The sequence below is a fragment of the Heterodontus francisci genome, chromosome 23, assembly GCF_036365525.1.
Source record: "Heterodontus francisci isolate sHetFra1 chromosome 23, sHetFra1.hap1, whole genome shotgun sequence".
NCBI lineage: Eukaryota > Metazoa > Chordata > Chondrichthyes > Heterodontiformes > Heterodontidae > Heterodontus > Heterodontus francisci.
Window position 1 is genome coordinate 22,083,890 of NC_090393.1, and position 17,712 is coordinate 22,101,601.

Genomic DNA, 17,712 nt, shown 5'->3' on the forward strand with positions numbered 1-17,712 from the left:
ACCATGAGCTAGAATTCAAAAGTGAATCCTATCCACTTTGTCATTTTGTATTGTCTTCCTTCTCTGCATCCCAGTAATTTTAACGGCCTTACAGGAACAATCAATTCAATTACAGGGTACATACTTTCAGAGAAACCCATGTAGTATTTTCATTTTTTGAATGTGTCTCTTTGTAACTTATTCTTTCTGAATCCTTAGTTTCTGTACATACACAAATATGCATACAAGAATGTACACACTTCTGTTTGTACACGCTCATGTGTCCTTTGTGTATATATACACACACAACACCATGCTATCTGAACTAACCTAAAATTGAAGCCTTTAATTATAAGACTGATGGTATAGTAGGAGTTACACTCTGATGAAGGTTGACCAAAATCACAATTCTATTGAATCAGAATCAAGAATACAGCTCCCTGGTGGAGGATTTAAACAGTGAGCACAGTTAGATACCCGGCTGTGAGTCACCTGTTTGCTACAACGTCCTGTTTACAATTAAGTTTTTCTGTTAACAATTTAATACTTCAGATAGTACAAGAAATGTAACTTACTGTAGTTGGATCAATTATAGAAACAATTGAAATCATTAAACTCAATGTATAAGAAGTGATCTGAGAAGTTCAAAATGTAAACAGGGTAAAATGTACAGGGATAGATTTTCCTCCCTCCCTTTGCACATGTTTGGGCAGCCAGTTAGTGGAATGTCCCAGCTGACTGCCCAATCATCCCAACGGGAGGCTCGATCCATTTTGAGGGCCAGACCTCTTCAGCATTCAGTCAGCGAGTTATGGCAGAAAACAATTTTGTGGAGGTCAGAGGAGCCCACCGATGCATGGAGATGCCGTCAGCCTCCTAGCAGTTTCGGGAGGGGGTCTTTCCTTTGAGGGCAATCCGTGGCCCTTGGAAGCCCCCCTGCCCCCCCCCCCCCACTGTGGCAATGGTTGCCCCCCCACCAAGACCCGCACCCCCACTCAGCAACCCCTCCACCCCCCCCCCCCCCTCACATTTCGGACGTCATACAACAGCATATTCCCAGATCATCGTGAGCAGAATCATGTGAGATCTACTAACATATATAATAAAAGCCTTGCTGTTAGCAAATACCTGTCACACACCAGGCATCACATCTCAAAGTGCTGCACTTTGTTACAGTTGCTGATTGTCTCAGAGTCTGAAAGTTACAAACAATTACAATTGCCTCTGATTGCCTTTAGCAACATCTAAGTAGACTCAACTATTTGGAGTTGTATGTTGTGACCATTAATGAAGACTAGCAGAAAAAATCACAATTGCATTCCTGACCCCAGATTATGAACAATGTGATGGAAGATCTGATAGATAATATGCAATAGCAATCTCTTAGGCCAAAAACTCTCTTTTGACCAGACCAAGTTGAGTTTGGCCCGATGAGCTGCCTCCTCTCCCTGCATTCCACCATTGATAGCAGAGCCTTCAGCTGACTTGACTGCACTCTGAAACTTTCTCCCAAAATCTCTTTGCATTTTTACTTTCCTGTTTGCTGTTGAAAGCCTTCTAAATCGCCTATCACGTCTACTGATGTCTCTCTCACCTCTCTAACTCTTTTACTGCTGCTTGATACCTGTTTTCCCTAATTTTCTTTTGTGAAGCACCTTGGGACACCTACTGCCTTAAATATATTGGGCTGGATTTAAACAAGACCTCGTGGCGGTCAGCACTCACGTGCCTTCCATTCCCTGTCCAGGGAAAGGCAGCGTGACACTGGTGGGGAGGGGAGAGGAGGTAGGAGTTTCAGTGCTGGGGGGGGAACGGGGTCAAATACACATAATGGGTGCAGGGATGATGGGAAGGGTTGAAGTTCAAACTTTGTGCATTCTGAGGGGGGGGGAGCGAGAAGGTCACATTTAAAAGGTAAGTGTTTTGGGGGAGAGGGCAATTAGTTATTGTAATTATTATTGGGAGGGGGGGTGGGAAAGGAGCATAAGAACTTTATTCATTTAATTTTGGGGGGATATTTCTTTAAAAATTTAAATATTCCGGCAAGGCAGACTGCCCTTTAAAAATGGTGCGCAGGCAACTGACGCTATTGCCTGGGCTGGACAGCCAGCCCCCAGGATTGGCGGTGAGCTCTTAAAATCCAGCCCATTATGTATCCATTTAAGTTGTTTTTGACTACCACCCCATTTGACAGATCACTCCATCGTTCATTGTTCTGTGAATAAAGTTCTTCGTAATATGTTTTAAAACCTACGCTTTATTAATTTAAATTTATGCACAAAAGCTACTTGTTGGGTGGGTGGTCCAGAAATTTCTAAAATTACTTTAAATTGGTTGCCAAAAATAATTAAAACAGTGTTCCAATTTTCCCATTGATGGAGGCATAGATCACAAGGATTTTCAGTTAATTTTTATCAGGAGCAAATGAACACCAGAATCCAAGCTGTAATCCCTACCTTTTTTTTGCATTTTTTTGCTGACCATGTTCTAACTCTCACCAAGTCCCATTCATCTATCACCCCTATGCTTGCTGGCCTACACTGGCTCCCAGTTAAACAAAGCCTACATTTTAAAATCTTCACCCTTGTTTTAAAATTCCTCCCATGGCCTCACCCCTCTCTAGCTCTGTAATCTCCTCCAGCCGTATAACCCTCTGAGATCTCAGTGCTCATCTCATTCTGGTCTCTTGAGCATCCCTGATTTTAATTGCTTTGCCATTGGTGACTGTGCCTTCAGCGTCAAGGCCCTAAGCTCTGGAATTCCCTCCCTAAACCTCTCCACAGCTGTCCTTTCTTTCATAGACTCATGTGATCATAGAAACTTAAGCACAGAGGGAGGCCATTTGGCCCATCATGCCTGTGCTGGCTCCATGAAAGAGCAGTTGTGTTTAGTTCTCCAGCCCCGTCTTTTGTCCATAACCCTGTAAGTTCCTCATCCTCAATTACTTATCTATCTTTTACCAAATACCTTTTAAAATTATTTATAGAATCATCTTGCGCCACCTTTTTGGACGAAGAATTCCAAATCCCAACAACACTGAGTGGAAAAAAAACTCATCTCCTCTTCTGCCAACAATTTTAAATCTATGACTTCTAGTTATTGATGCACTCATCAGATTGACCCCCTTTCAAGACATTCCTTAAAACCTACCTCTTTGACCAAACATTTGGTCATCTGCCCTAATATCTCCCGATGTGGCTTGGGGTCAAATTTTGTTTGATCCTGTAAAATGCCTTGGGTTTTTTTTTAAACTAAGTGCCCCTTTCAAAAGGGGCACCACTAATATAGCGTAACAAAAAAATTCCCAAAAACTTTAAAGGAAACTTAGCCAATCAAATTAAGTTGACATTTCCAGGGGTGTTAACGCACTCCATTGCCCCCGGTGCCCATTGGTTGCGAATGGCCTCAAGCATACTGGAGGACACTGAATGCTTCCTCTCCAGGGACACCTGGGCTTGGACATAACCATGGAAGAGTGACAGGCAGTTGGGTCGAACAACCCCCTCGATTGCCCACTGCCTGGACCTGTTGATGAGCACCTTTGACAGAGCCAGGAGCAGTCCCTTGAGGAGCTTCTCCGATCTTCCACTCCCCTCTGCACCGTGGCCAAAGATCAGTAGCGTGGGACTGAAGTGCAGCTGAAAATTGAGGAGCAGCCTCCTCAGATCATGAAATAGGGGCTGTAACATCACACATCCTATATAAATGCAAAATAAGGACTCCTCCAGCATGCCTGTAATTTCTGCAAATTCTGTGGTAATGACCTTGAACTCGCCGACCACAAGGGTGATGGAAGCGGAGACGATCACAATGACTTCAAGAGGAAGTCGAATGGCCACCTGAAAGAAATAGACTTGCAGGGTACGGGGATCTAACCAGGGAGTGGGACTTTCTGCATAGCTCTCTGAAAAGCCAACATGGACTCCATGGATTGAATGGCCTTCTGTGCTGTAAATGACTCTCTGACTCGATTACACAGGACTGCCACATGCAACATGCCAAATCCCTAATGGACAAAGGGAGGACTCCCATGTGGAGAGCCTCTCACCATGGACCTCCATGTCTGGACAGCAGGATGGAATGCCACAGCGTGTTTGGATAGCAGATGAGGGCAAAGAAGTGGAGGTTGCGCAAGAACAGCCCGTACAGGAAACCCCTCTGGGCAGAGTGGAATGGCATGGAGGGAATTTCCGAGAAATAGCTCAAGTTGTGGGCAGAGACACCCAGGGGAGGTTTCTGGACCTGGCACCGATGAGAAATTTCGGCTGAACGGGGGTGAGCTCGGATGGGAGTATTACATACACCTGAGCTACCTCGACACCTGGGACGTTTTATTGCATTAAAGGCGGTATATAAATACAAGTTATTTGACAAAAGGTGGCAATCTCCGTGTGCATCCCGGTTTGTTCATCCTATCAATTTTGCTGCTGTCTGATGTAATTCTCAGTTTTCCCACTAGAGTATGATGTTGTTTGTGGAAATTTCTCAGTTTCTGTCCTTTAGTAGGTTGCTGAAGTTTGGATTGGGTTCTTTGTGGCCACGGTTGTAATTCTGAGCTGTTCCAGCAGAGTATGTTGTGTTTGTAGCTGTGGGATTTTTTTTTGTTGATATTGTTTTTGTTTTGGCTTGGGAGTTGAGGGCTTGTCTATGACCCTCCTCTCTTGGATATCTGCCACGGAGTAGGTTGTCCCAGGTTTGGCCAGTCTGGGAGGAGGTGAAGGGTCAGAGTCAGGCAGGTGGAAATGGTGGAAGGCACAGAGGAGGTTGCAGCCCAGGGGAAGCGCCACGTTTCTCAGGTAAAGAAAGACAATTAAAGGGAAAGGAAAGCGGTTTGATGCGAGGGACAATGTCGTGTCTGGGGACGGAGACGTTGGATTTGGACATTCCTTGACTTTCGTTGCCCCGAGAGCGTTCAAGGAAGTGAAGTTTGGGAAGAAAAGCCTTTTTTGAGAATTTAATGTGGAGAGTTTGGCGTCTACAAGCTGGTGTGGGGAAGAAATGTTTTTTCTTGACTCCGCCGATCTCCGCCTCCCTTATCCCACCCCCGGCTCCGAAAGGGCTTTCTTTTAACCCCCATCACTGGGGGAGTGAGTGTGAAGGGCTAGAGACAGGGAGTTGATCAGTGAGTCATCGGCAGCAAAGAACTTTTGTTTCGTTCTTTTAAAAATTATTGTCTTCCCTTTGTTGTGTTTGCGTTTCACACAAAGCCAGAAAGGAACTGAGTGTAGCTTGTCAATACTGCAAAACCAGAAATCGGTCTGAGCAATCGGCTTGGGGTGTTTTTAAAGACAGTTTCCCCCACTTTGGGAGTGTTTTTAAAAGGTCTGTGTGTTTAATAAATTGACATCAATTAGCAGTGTGTCTGAAATGGGGCTTCTCTCACTCTCTCCCTCCCCCAGCTGTAGAGAATAGTCACTGCGCTGGATTGTGCTGGGATTTGGAGGGCAATGTGTCCGTAATTCTAAAATACATTGTAATAGTCTTGTAAAGCCTCTCTTTTTCTGAGGATTGAGCATTTTGCAAGAATTTATTCATTAAAAACTATTTTCTCATTGCGAGAAGCGGGATCTTGTTTTATAACTTTACCCATTGAAAGTAAGAGCAGGTCATTCTTCAAAACATTTTCGGGGGGAGCGGGGTGTTAGATGTACCATTTTATCAGGATTTTGTGATTTCTGGATGGGATTAGGTAAGGAAGTTTTCTTGCGGGGGGGGGGGGGGTAGCTGATTTTAGTCTGTGTGTGGATTTTTCTCATCCTGTTACAGTGGTCTCTGGGAAGTATTGTGTATTGTTTCTCTCTTATTCAGGGTAACTCCCTTGACTACGCCTTTCCCGAATGTTCAGTTGTTATATGAAACTACTAATTTAATAAGGCCATGCTTCAAATCCATTGTGTTCTAGTGATTGGGTAAGGGGTTTACCCCCCTTGTGATGTGTTTGCTTTTGGGGTGGTGAATGGTCTTTTGATATATGGTGTAGTCTGAACTCTCCGTTACAACCTTGTAAAAGGCTGCTGCATGTGTTTTGCCAAAAGTGCTGTCATTTGTTGTATAAAATTATCTAATCCTAACAGGACATCAGGCAGTGCATTTTATTCCACTCTACAAAAGTCTTGTGGTTGAATAACTCAGCCATGCAAACCAAGATGGCCAAAATTTGATTAGTTCTGAGTTAGCTGAGCAAGGTTGTGATGAGTACGATAATTGACCTCTGAGTTAGGTAGGGAGGAATCTAGCCAGACTGCCATCTTCTGATGGGTGGGCCCTCCTGGATGTGTAGATGTAGAGTGAGCTGAAGATTAGGTTGGTAGTGATACTCCAATAGTCGAATAGCCACATTAGATAGGTTATGTTTCAGCTATACAGGGTAGTGGTGGGACCACATCTGGATCACTGTGTACAGTATCGGTCACCTTATTTAAGGAAGGATATAAACGTGTTGGAAGCAGTTCAGAGAAGGTTTAGTAGACTAATGCCTGCAATGGGCAGGTTGTCTTATGAGGAAAGGTTGGACACGCTAGGCTGGAGTTTAGAAGAATAAGAGGCGACTTGATTGAAACATATAAGATTCTGAGGGGTCTTGACAGGTTCGATGTGGAAAGGATGTTTCCTCTTGTGGGAGAATCTAAGGGTCACTGTTTAAAAATAAGGGGTTGCCCATTTAAGACAGAGATGAGGAGAATTTTTTTCTGAGGATCCTGAGTCTTTGGAACTCTTTTCCTCAAAAGGTGGTGGAAGCAGAGTCTTTAAATATTTTTAAGGTAGAGGTAGATAGATTCTTGATAAGCAAGGGGGTGAAAGGTTATTGGGGGGTAGGTGGGAATGTGGAGTTGAGGTTACAATCAGATCAGCCATGATCTTATTGAATGGCGGAGCGGGGCCGAGTGGCCTACTCCTGCTCCTAGTTCATAGGCTTACATATAATGCATGAAAAGAAAGACTTGCATTTATATACCATTCGTGACCACCAGACGTCCCAAAGTGCCTTAAAGCCAATGAAGCACCTTCAAAGTGTAGGCACTGTTATAATGTTTATTTTTTTATTTTATTTAGAGATACAGCACTGAAACAGGCCCTTCGGCCCACCGCGTCTGTGCCGACCATCAACCACCCATTTATACTAATCCCATATTCCTACCACATCCCCACCTGTCCCTAAATTCCCCGACCACCTACCTATACTCGGGGGCAAATTTATAATGGCCAATTTACCTATCAACCTGCAAGTCTTTGGTGGTGGGAGGAAACCGGAGCACCCAGAGGAAACCCACACAGACACAGGGAGAACTTGCAAACTCCACACAGGCAGTACCCAGAATTGAACCCGGGTCGCTGGAGCTGTGAGGCTGCGGTGCTAACCACTATGCCACTGTGCCTAGGCAACACAGCAGCCAATTTGCACACAGCAAGGTCCTACAAGCAGCAATGTGATAATGTGATGGCCACATGGCAAGGTATGAGAAGGCCAGCAAACCTCTGCAAGGAGTCAATACCTGCAGGAAAGAATGAGGGGGCAGAAGATTAGCAGGAAAATGGTTTTTATTGCTATTTGCATGTTTCTGTCTGTTACAGAGACTGAGCAGCTGTAGCGACTGTCCTAGGAACATAGGAGCAGGAGTAGGCCATTCAGCCCCTCGAGCCTGCCTGCCATTCAATATGATCATGGCTGAACATCCACCTCATTGCCTTTTTCCCACACTATCCTCATAGCACCTTATGTCATTTTGTATTTAGAAATCTGTCAATCTCTGCTTTAAACATACTCAATGACGGAGCTTCCACAGCCCTGTGGGGTAGAGAATTCCAAAGATTCACAACACTTTCGTTAAAGAAAATTCTCCTCATCTCTGTCCTAAGTGGTTTCCCCCTTACTTTGAAATTCTTTCCCCTGGTTCTAGACTCCCAACCAAGAGAAACATTTTAGCTGCATCTATCCTGTCCATCCCTTTAAATATTTTGTAGGTTTCAATGAGATCATCTCTCATTCTTCGAAACTCTAGAGAATACAGGCCCAGGTTCCCCAGTCTCTCTTCATAGGACAGTCCCACCATCCCGGGTCTGGTGAACCTTCGTTGCACTCCCTCTATGGCAATAATATCCTTCCTAAGGTAAGGAGACCAAAACTGCACACAGTATTCCAGGTGCGGTCTAACCAAGGTTCTGTACAATTGAAGCAAGACTTCACTACTCCTGTACTCAAATCCTCTTGCGATAAAGGCTAACATACCATTAGCCTTCCTAATTGCTTGCTGAACCTGCATGTTAGCATTCAGTGACTTATTGACTAGAACACCCAGGTCACTTTGGACATCTACACTTTCTAATCTCAACATTTAAGAAATACTCTGCACATCTATTCCTCCTGCCAAAATGGATAACCTCACATTTTTCCACATTATATTCCATCTACCACGTTCTTGCCCACTCACTAAGTCTGTCCAAATCCCCTTGAAGCCGCTTTGTATCTTCCTCACAACACACATTCCCACCTAGTTTTGAGCCATTGGCGAACTTGGAAATATTACATTTGTCCCCACATCCAAATCATTGATATATATTGTGAACAGCTGGGGCCCAAGCACTGATCCATGTGGTACTCCACTATTCGCGGCCTGCCAATGCGAGAATGACCCGTTTATTCCTACTCTCTGCTTTCTGTCTGTTAACCAATCCTCAATCCCTGCCAGTATATTACCTCCTATCCCATGTGCTTTAATTTTACTAACCTGTGAGGACTTTATCAAAAGCCATCTGAAAATCCAAGTATACCACGTCAGCCGACTCCCCTTTATCAATTCTGTTAGTAACATCCTCAAAAAACTCCAACAGGTTCGTCAAACATGAATTCCCATTCATAAATCCATGTTGACGATGCCCAATCAGATCATTATTATCCAAGTATCCATTTATCACATCCTTTAGAATAGATTCTAGCATTTTCTTAATGACTGACGTAAGGGTCTGTAGTTCCGTGTTTTCCTTCTCCCTCCCTTCTTAAATAGTAGGGTGACATTTGCTACCTTCCAATCTGCAGGAACTGTTCCAGAATCTATAGAATTTTGGAAGATGATCACCACTGCATCCACTGTCTCCATAGCTACCTCTTTCAAGACTCTGGGATGTAGAATATCAGGTCCTGGGGACTTATTAACTTTCCGCCCCATTAGTTTCTCCAATACAACCTTCTTACTAATACTAATTTTCTTCAATTCATCATTCCCCCTAATCCCTTGGATCTCTAATTCTGGGAGATTTCTTGTATCTTCCTCAGTGAAGACAAACACAAAGTAATCATTTGGCTTCTCTGCCATTTCTCTATTCCCCATTATAAATTATCCTGATGCTGCCTGTAATGGACCCACATTTGTCTTAGCCAAATGTTTCCTTTTTACGTACCTGTAGAAGCTTTTACAGTCCGTTTTCATATTTTTTTGCTAGTTTACATTCATATTCTATTCTCCCTTTATCAGTTTCTTCGTCCTCCTTTGCTGTATTCTAAAATCCTCAGGTTTACTATTATTTCTGGCAACTTTATAGGCCTTTTCTTTTATGCAATCCTTAACTTCCTTTGTTATCCAAAGTTGACTGCCTTTACTTTGGGGGTTTTTGTGCCTTGAAGGAATGTATAGTTGCTGCAACCTATGTAATATTTATTTAAAGACTATCCATTGCCAATGTACTGTCATACCTTTTAATGTATTTTCCCAGTCCACCTTAGCCAATTTGCCCCTCATACCTTCATAATTTCCTTTGTTCAAATTTAACACCCTGGCTTCAGATTGAGCTACCTCACTTTCAAACATAATGTAAAATTCTATCATATTGTGGTCACTCATCCCTAAATGTTCTTTTACAACAAGATTAGTAATTAGCCCTTTCTCATTACATAAAACTAGATCTAAAATAGCCTTTTCTGTAGTCGGTTCCTCAACATACTGCTCTAGAAAACCATCCCTAACACACTCCAGAAACTCGTCCTCCATAGTATTGGTGCTAGTTAGGTTTACCCAGTCTATATGCAGATTGAAGTCACTTATGATTACCATATTACCCATGCCACTTCTCTAATCTGACTAATACCTTGCCCACACTACCACTACTATTTGGCCTGTAAACAACAGCTACCAATATTTGCTGCCCCTTGCAGTTTCTTAGCTCCACCCAAACAGATTGCACATTTTGTTCTTCCGATCCTTTACTAATGTACTGATCCCATCCCTTCTTATCAGCGCAACACCACCTCCTTTTCCATTTTGTCTGTCCTTCCTAAATGTCGAATGTCCTTGAATACTCAGTTCCCTTGTGGGTCTGGAATCACACGTAGGCCAGACCAGGTGTGGATTGCAGATTTCCTTCCCTGAAGGAGGGCAAGGTTTTTACAACAATCAATGATAGTTTCATGCTGCCCTAACTGAGACTAGTTCTCAATTCCAGATTTTTATTAATTAATTGATTTTAAATTCCACCATCTCCCATGGTGTAAGCCTGGGTCTCTGGATTACTAGTTAATGACATTACCACTACACCACCATCTCCCCTATATTTCATGTGTTATGAAAACCCCACATGCCAAATGGGAAATATTAATGTCATCAATTGGAACTTTGCCTGAGACTTTTACTGGAAATTGTTACAAATAACGTTTTAAAAAACAACAGCTAGCAGCCAGAATGGCCATGGACATTTGCATTTGAAACATCAAAGGATTAGACTGGAGACAAACATGATTGACTCAGTCTAGCCAGAACAATGGGGTGCTCTCTGATTCAGTTACCGGAGATAACCTTATCAATGTGGTCGTCAAGAGCCATCGACACCCATTGACTTTGAAAGAGCCAACCCCCCCACCAAGTATGTCTGGACAGCTTGAATTTCAGAGAAAATTCCAGTAGAACCTCATTAAAACACAAAGAAGTGGTCATGTCATGTGACTGCTTGTGCAACTCCGGTAGAATCAATGTTGTGATTCAGAAAGCAGACAGTAACAGAGCAGCCATCAACGGAGTTGGACTCGTTTCCCCTCTCTCCAGTAAAGATCCAGAAAAGCCTCGGCTGAAACTGCTAAAGCCTCAAACCTACAGACCAGCACAGCCAGCAACTAGGGGACAAGGATAAAACCCCATCTTCTGCCTTCCAGAGTCTGAGAAGCAAACCTACAACTGTGCATGTGGCCCAGTGACGACCTCAGGACTACAATTACAACTAAGGACTCTGGGACTGAGATTCAGTATTTAAATTCCATTTATTACAGACTCTATTCCAACCACCCAACTCTGTTTTTCCCTCTGTAATCTATTTGTGTGTGTGTCTCTCTCATGTGAATGTGAGCGTGGATACATAGCGTATTTTTAGTAACTTCAAGTGGTTTGGAGTGATAAAGATAATAAATTTACATCTTTCTTGTTTAAAATCAAGAAAACCTGTTGGGTTCATTTGCAATTATATTAGAGGAACAGGAGCAAGCGATCACTGAGGTTGTAAGTTCAATCACTGTGTTAAAAATGGATAAACCCTGTTGCAGTCAAACCAGAGAAGGGGCGAAACTGGTCGTAACACATGTATCCACTTGCTGAGAATTATTAATTACAAAGTGAGACCAGGTTACTGGCTGGCCAAGTGAAGAACAGGAAGACCTGTAAAAGGAAGGGCAGAGCAAGTAAGAGAGAAAAATAATTGCATCTGACGCCTTAATTGCGTTGTATTCAGTGGTGAGAGCTGTGGCAGCTGTGGATCTGATAAGCTTGGTCTTTTATATTGTGTCAAATAATTAAAAACTCCTCTTGTGCGCATCACAAGGACCTGGCTGAACAACATTTTTTCCATATGCAGTCACTTATTCTGCAAAAGAAAGATATGAACCTCTGTTCCGCCTTCATTGAGGGCATTTTAATCTTGTGGGTGTTTTCTAGTCTTTAAGCACATCATTTACATCAGGTAATCCATGTGTTTCTATAGGTGCTTTTAAGGATAAATATAAAGGGAAATTTATCAGTTGGTGTGAAATCAGCCAGTTGCAGCAACAAGCGTGACACATAAATATCAGCATCGACTGTTATGCCTGAAAGTGGCATATAAACTGTTGTGGAAACACTTGCGTTACTCTCTGTTGTTATGGGAGGGTTCCTGGTGGATTTTACCAGTCAGCGTGAAATAAATTACTACTTTGTGCTATCTTGTGTTAAATCCCAGCCTCCTGTGGTAAATTATCAGTGTCTGCTGAATGCCTTTCACTGATGCCATAACAACATTAGAAATAGGAGCAGGAATAGACCATACAGCCCCTCGAGCCTGTTCCGCCATTCAATATGATCATGGCTGATCCTCAGTCTCAACTCCACTTTCCCGCCCATTCTCCATATCCTTTGATTCCCTGACAGACCAAAATCTGTGTATCTCAGCCTTAAATATATTCAACGATGGAAAGTCCACATCCCTCTGGGGTAGAGAATTCCAAAGATTTACAACCCTTTGAGTGAAGAAATTTCTCATCTCATTGCTAAATGATTGACCTCATCCTGAGACTGTGTCCCTGTGTTCTAGATTCCCCAGCCAGTGGAAATGACCTCTCAGTGTCTACCCTGTCAAGCCTCTTCAGAATCTAGTATGTTTCAATGATATCACCTCTTATTCTTTTAAACTCCATAGAGACCCAATTTACTCAACAAGCTCATCATAGGACAACCCTCTCATCCCAGAAACAAATCTAGTGAGCCTTCGCTGTACTGCCTCCAATGCAAGTATATCCTTCCTTAAATATGGAGACCAAAACTGCACACAGTATTCCAGGTGGTCTCATCAAAGCACTGTACAATTGTAGCAAGGCTTCCTTACTCTTGTACTCCAATCCCTTTGCAATAAAGGCCGACATGCTATTTGCCTTCCTAATTGCTTTCTTTACCTGCGTGCTAACTTCCTGTGTTCCTTGTACAAGTATACCCAAGTCCCTTTTAACATCAACATTTACAAGTTTCAAACCTTTTTTTTAAAAATTCTGTTTTTCAGTTCTAACTACCGAAGTGAATAACCTCAAACTTCCCCACATTATACACCACCTTGTTGCCCACTCACTTAGCCAGTCTATATCCCTTTGCAGCCTCTTTGTGTCCTCCTCTCAGTTTACATTCCCACCTAGCTTTGTATCGTCAGCAAACTTAGATACATTACTCTCGGTCTTTTCGTCTAATTCAGGGGTCGCCAACCTTTTCTTTATTGACAGCTACTTCAAATAAAGGAAAAATATCGCGAGCCACACCCCCGCTCACTCTCCCCCAACCCCTTGTCGCTCACTCGTCATGTTGTGACATCAGTACATGGTGATGTCAGGGTGCGCATGCGGGGAGTAATGCTGGCAGGATGACATGGGTGATCGGACTGCATTGTCGGGAGCTTTATGCAAGTTACCAGTAGCTCGCGATCAATGAGTTGGTGACCCCTGGTCTAAGTCATTAATATAGATTGTAAATAGCTGAGGCCCCAGCACTGATCCTTGCCACACTTCACTAGTCACAGCCTGCCAGCTTGAAAATGCCCCATTTATCCCTACACTCTGCTTCCTGTCTGTTAACCAATCCTCTTTCTGCTAATATATTACCCCCAACTACTTGAGCCCTTATCTTGCATATTATCCTTTTGTGTGGAACCTTATCAAATACTTTTTGGCTCCCTACTAGTTATATCCTCAAAAAACTCAAATTTGTCAAACACGATTTCACTTTTGTAAAACCATGCTGACTTTGTCTGATCATACTATGATTTTCTAAGTGCATTGTTAGAACTTCCTTAATAATAGACTCCAGCATTTTCTCAATGACTGTTTTCTGTCTCCCACCTTTCTTGAATAGCAGTGTTACATTTGCTAACTTCCAATCTGCTGGGACCCTTCTAGAATCTAGGGAATTTTGGACAGTCATAACCAGTGCATCCACGATCTCTGCAGCTACCTCTTGTAGAACTTGAGGATGTAGGCCATCAGGTCCTGGGGATTTGTCAAATTTTGGACCCTTAGGCTTCGCCAATGCTTTTTCTCTGCTGATATTAATCACCTTAAGTTCCTCACTCTTATTAGCCCCTTGTTTGCCCTCTATATCTGGTATTTAATTTGTATTTTTTTTTATTCATTCATGGGATGTTGGCATTGCTGGCTAGGCCAGCGTTTATTGCCCATCCCTAATTGCCCTTGAGAAGGTGGTGGTGAACCGCTGCTGTCCTTGGGGTGTAGGTACATCCACAATGTTGTTAGGAAGGGAGTTCCAGGATTTTGACCCAGCGACAATGAAGGAATGATGATATAGTTCCAAGTTAGTGTGTCTTGGAGGGGAACTTGCAGGTAGTGGTGTTCCCATGCATCTGCTGTCCTTGTCCTTCTAGGTAGAGGTCACAGGTTTGGAAGGTGCTGTCGAAGGAGACTTGGTGAGTTGCTGCAGTGCGTCTTGTAGATGGTACACACTGCTGCCATTGTGCGTCAGTGGTGGAGGAGTGAATGTTTGTGGATGGGGTGTCAATCAAGCGGGCTGCTTTATCTTGGATGGTGTTGAGCTTCTTGAGTGTTGTTGGAGCTGCATTCATCCAGGCAAGTGGAGAGTATTCCATCACACTCCTGACTTATGCCTTGTAAATGGTGGAGAGGCACTGGGGAGTCAGGAGGTGAGTTATTCGCCACAGAATTCCCAGTCTCTGTTCTGCTCTTGTAACCACAGTATTTATATGGCATCTCCAGTTCAGTTTCTGGTCAATGGTAACTCCCAGGATGTTGCTAATGGGGGATTCAGCGATGGTAATGGCATTGAACATCAAGGGGAGATGGTTAGATTCTCTCTTGTTTGAGATGGTCATTGCCTGGCACTTGTGTGGCGCGAATGTTACTTGCCACTTTATCAGCACAAGCCTGGATGTTGTCCAGGTCTTATTGCATCTGGGCACAGGCTGCTTCAGTATCTGAGAAGTCGTGACTGATACTGAACATTGTGCAATCATCAGTGAACAGCCCCACTTCTGACCTTATGATGGAGGGAAAGTCAATAATGAAGCAAATCAAGATGGTTGGGCCTAGGACACTACCCTGAGGAACTCCTGAAGTGAAGTCCTGGGACTGAGATGATTGACCTGCAACAACCACACCCATCTTCCTTTGTGTTAGGTATGACTACAACCAGTGGAGAGTTTTCCCCCTGATTCCCATTGACTCAAGTTTTGCTAGGGCTCCTTGATACCATACTTGGTAAAATGCTGCCTTGATGTCCAGGGCAGTCACCCTCACCTCCTCTCTTGAGTTCAGCTCTTTTGGACACAGGCTCTAATGAGGTCAGGAGCCGAGGGCCCTGGCGGAACCCAAGCTGAGCATCAGTGAGCAGGTTATTGCTGAGCAAGTGCTGCTTGATAGTATTGTCGATGACACCTTCCATTACTTTGCCAATGATCGAGAGTAGACTGATAGGGCGGTAATTGGCCTGGTTTGATTTGTCCTGCATTTTGTGTACAGGACGTCCCTGGGCAATTTTTGACATTGCCAGTGTTGTAGGTGTACTGGAACAGCTTGGCTAGGGGCTTGACTAGTTCTGGAGCACGTCTTCAGTACTGTTGCCAGAATGTTGTCGGGACCCATAGCTTTTGCAGCATCCAGTGCCTTCAGCCATTTCTTGCTATCACGTGGAGTGAATCAGATTGGCTGAAGACTGCCATCTCCTCAGGAGGAGGCCGAGATGGATCATCCACTCGGCACTTCTGGCTTAAGATGGATGTAAATGCTTCAGCCTTATCTTTCGCACAAATGTGCTGGGCTTCCCCCATTGTTGAGGATGAGCCTCCTTCTCCTGTTATTTGTTTAATTGTCCACTACCATTCATGACTGGATGTGGCAGGACTGCAGAGCTTAGAGCTGATCCGTTGGTTGTGGGATCGCTTAGCCCTCTCTATCACATGCTGCTTCTGCTGTTTGGCAAGCAAGTAGTCCTAGGTTGTAGCTTCACCAGGTTGACACCTCATTTTGAGGTATGCCTAGTGCTTCTCCTGGCAAGCCCTCCTGCACTCTTCTTCCTAGCTTGATGGTTATGGTAGAGTGGGGGATATGTGGTTGAGTACTATTCTGCTGCTGCTGATGGCCCACAGCACCTCATGGATGCCCAGTTTTGAGTTGCTAGATCTGTTTGAAATCTATCCCATTTAGCACAGTGGTAGTGCCACACAACACGGTGGGTACCCTCAATCTGAAGACGGGACTTAGTCTCCACAAGGACTGTGTGGTGGTCACTCCTACCAATACTGTCATGGACAAGTGCATCTGTGACAGGTAGATTGGTGAGGATGAATTCAAGTAGGTTTTTCCCTTTTGTTGGTTCCCACACCAACTGCTGTATCTTCTACTGTGAAGACAGACACAAAATATTTGTTCAATGTCTTTGCTATTTCCTCATTCCCCATGATAATTTCTCCTGTCTCTGCCTCTAAGGGACCAACGTCTACTTTAGCTACTCTCCTTTTTATGTATTTGTCAAAGCTCCTACAATCTGTTTTTATATTGATGGCTAGTTTACTCTCATTCTATTTTTTCCCTTTTTATCAACTTTTCGGTGGCCCTTTGCTGATTTCTAAAACACTCCGAATTCTCAAGCTTACTACTATTCTTTGCCTGGGTGTAGTGGGGATCTTGCCACATGAGGAAATCTTGGGTTTTGACTCTGTCTTGTTGCTCTTCAACAACAATGTGCCGTTTTATTGTTCCACTTTTTTTTTTAACTTATTCACTTGTTTTATGGGGTGTGGGTGGAATATTTCAGCTCTTCCTGCACTTTGTCCAAACTCCTGGTAATTCCATACACAGCTTCTGGGTCTTACCTGTATCATATTACTGGGCGATGGCCAGGCCCATTGTCGTACAGTCTGACAGAGAAAAGGAATTGGGAAAGAGGGTCACTGCACAGGCTTATATGCACTCCCTAGCAGCCAGCTGTAGAGCAGTATTGGTTGAAGGCTGAGGCAGTCTGTCTGCTCCGATGGGGTCATACAGGGGTTTTTGCTAGTCTTGCAGTGTTGTGATACCACAATACAAGAACATGACCTGAGAGTGCAAAGTGAGGGCACTCACAGAGACTGGTGATCACTGGAAGTGAGGGTGGAAGGCATTTTGTAGAAAAGGTTGGACACAGACTGAGCATTTTTAGTGTAAGTAATGCAACACTTTTTTCAGCAATGTATCACAATAGATTTGGGTGTTTCCTGCTTTCCAGTTTTTCTTCTTCCTCTTTTGTATCTGGTGCACTTTTGAAAAGTTGAGTGCAACAAGACCTCCTTTGGTTTGTTTTTGCACTGTGGCGACTAATGATGTATATTCACGATTACAGGAAATTTCTTAGCACTGCATAGGTGCCAATGTGACTCACAGTAACTGAGAGGCCTCCATAAACAATCCTAGCTTACAGTGAATCCCTAGGACAGTATTATCAGACTGTTAACAACCTAGACATCCTAACTGACTCTGAGATTAGTTTCCAACCAAACATCAGCTCCAAGACCAAGATCGCCTACTTTCACCTCCATAACAACGCCTCTCTCCACCCTACATTATCTTCATCAGCTGTTGAAATCCCCATCCATACCTTTGTTAACCACCAGACTCGACTACCCCATTGGCCGGCTGCCCTCCCACTTCCACCCTCAATAAACTTGAACTCATTCAAAACTCTGCTGGCCATATCCTAACTCGCACCAAGTCCTGTTCACCCTTCACCCCTGAACTTG

General features: G+C 43.7%; 1 protein-coding gene across 1 annotated transcript in view; it reads left to right on the top strand.

The window, feature by feature from the left end:
* Positions 1–4,692: 4,692 nt before the first annotated feature.
* LOC137382638 (uncharacterized protein KIAA1671-like) overlaps positions 4,693–17,712 on the top strand; it is a 255,619-nt gene continuing 242,599 nt past the window's right edge. Inside the window, exon 1 of the mRNA XM_068054841.1 lies at positions 4,693–4,775. The gene's annotated coding sequence lies outside the window, so the exon portion shown is untranslated. The remainder of the gene's footprint in view (positions 4,776–17,712) is intronic.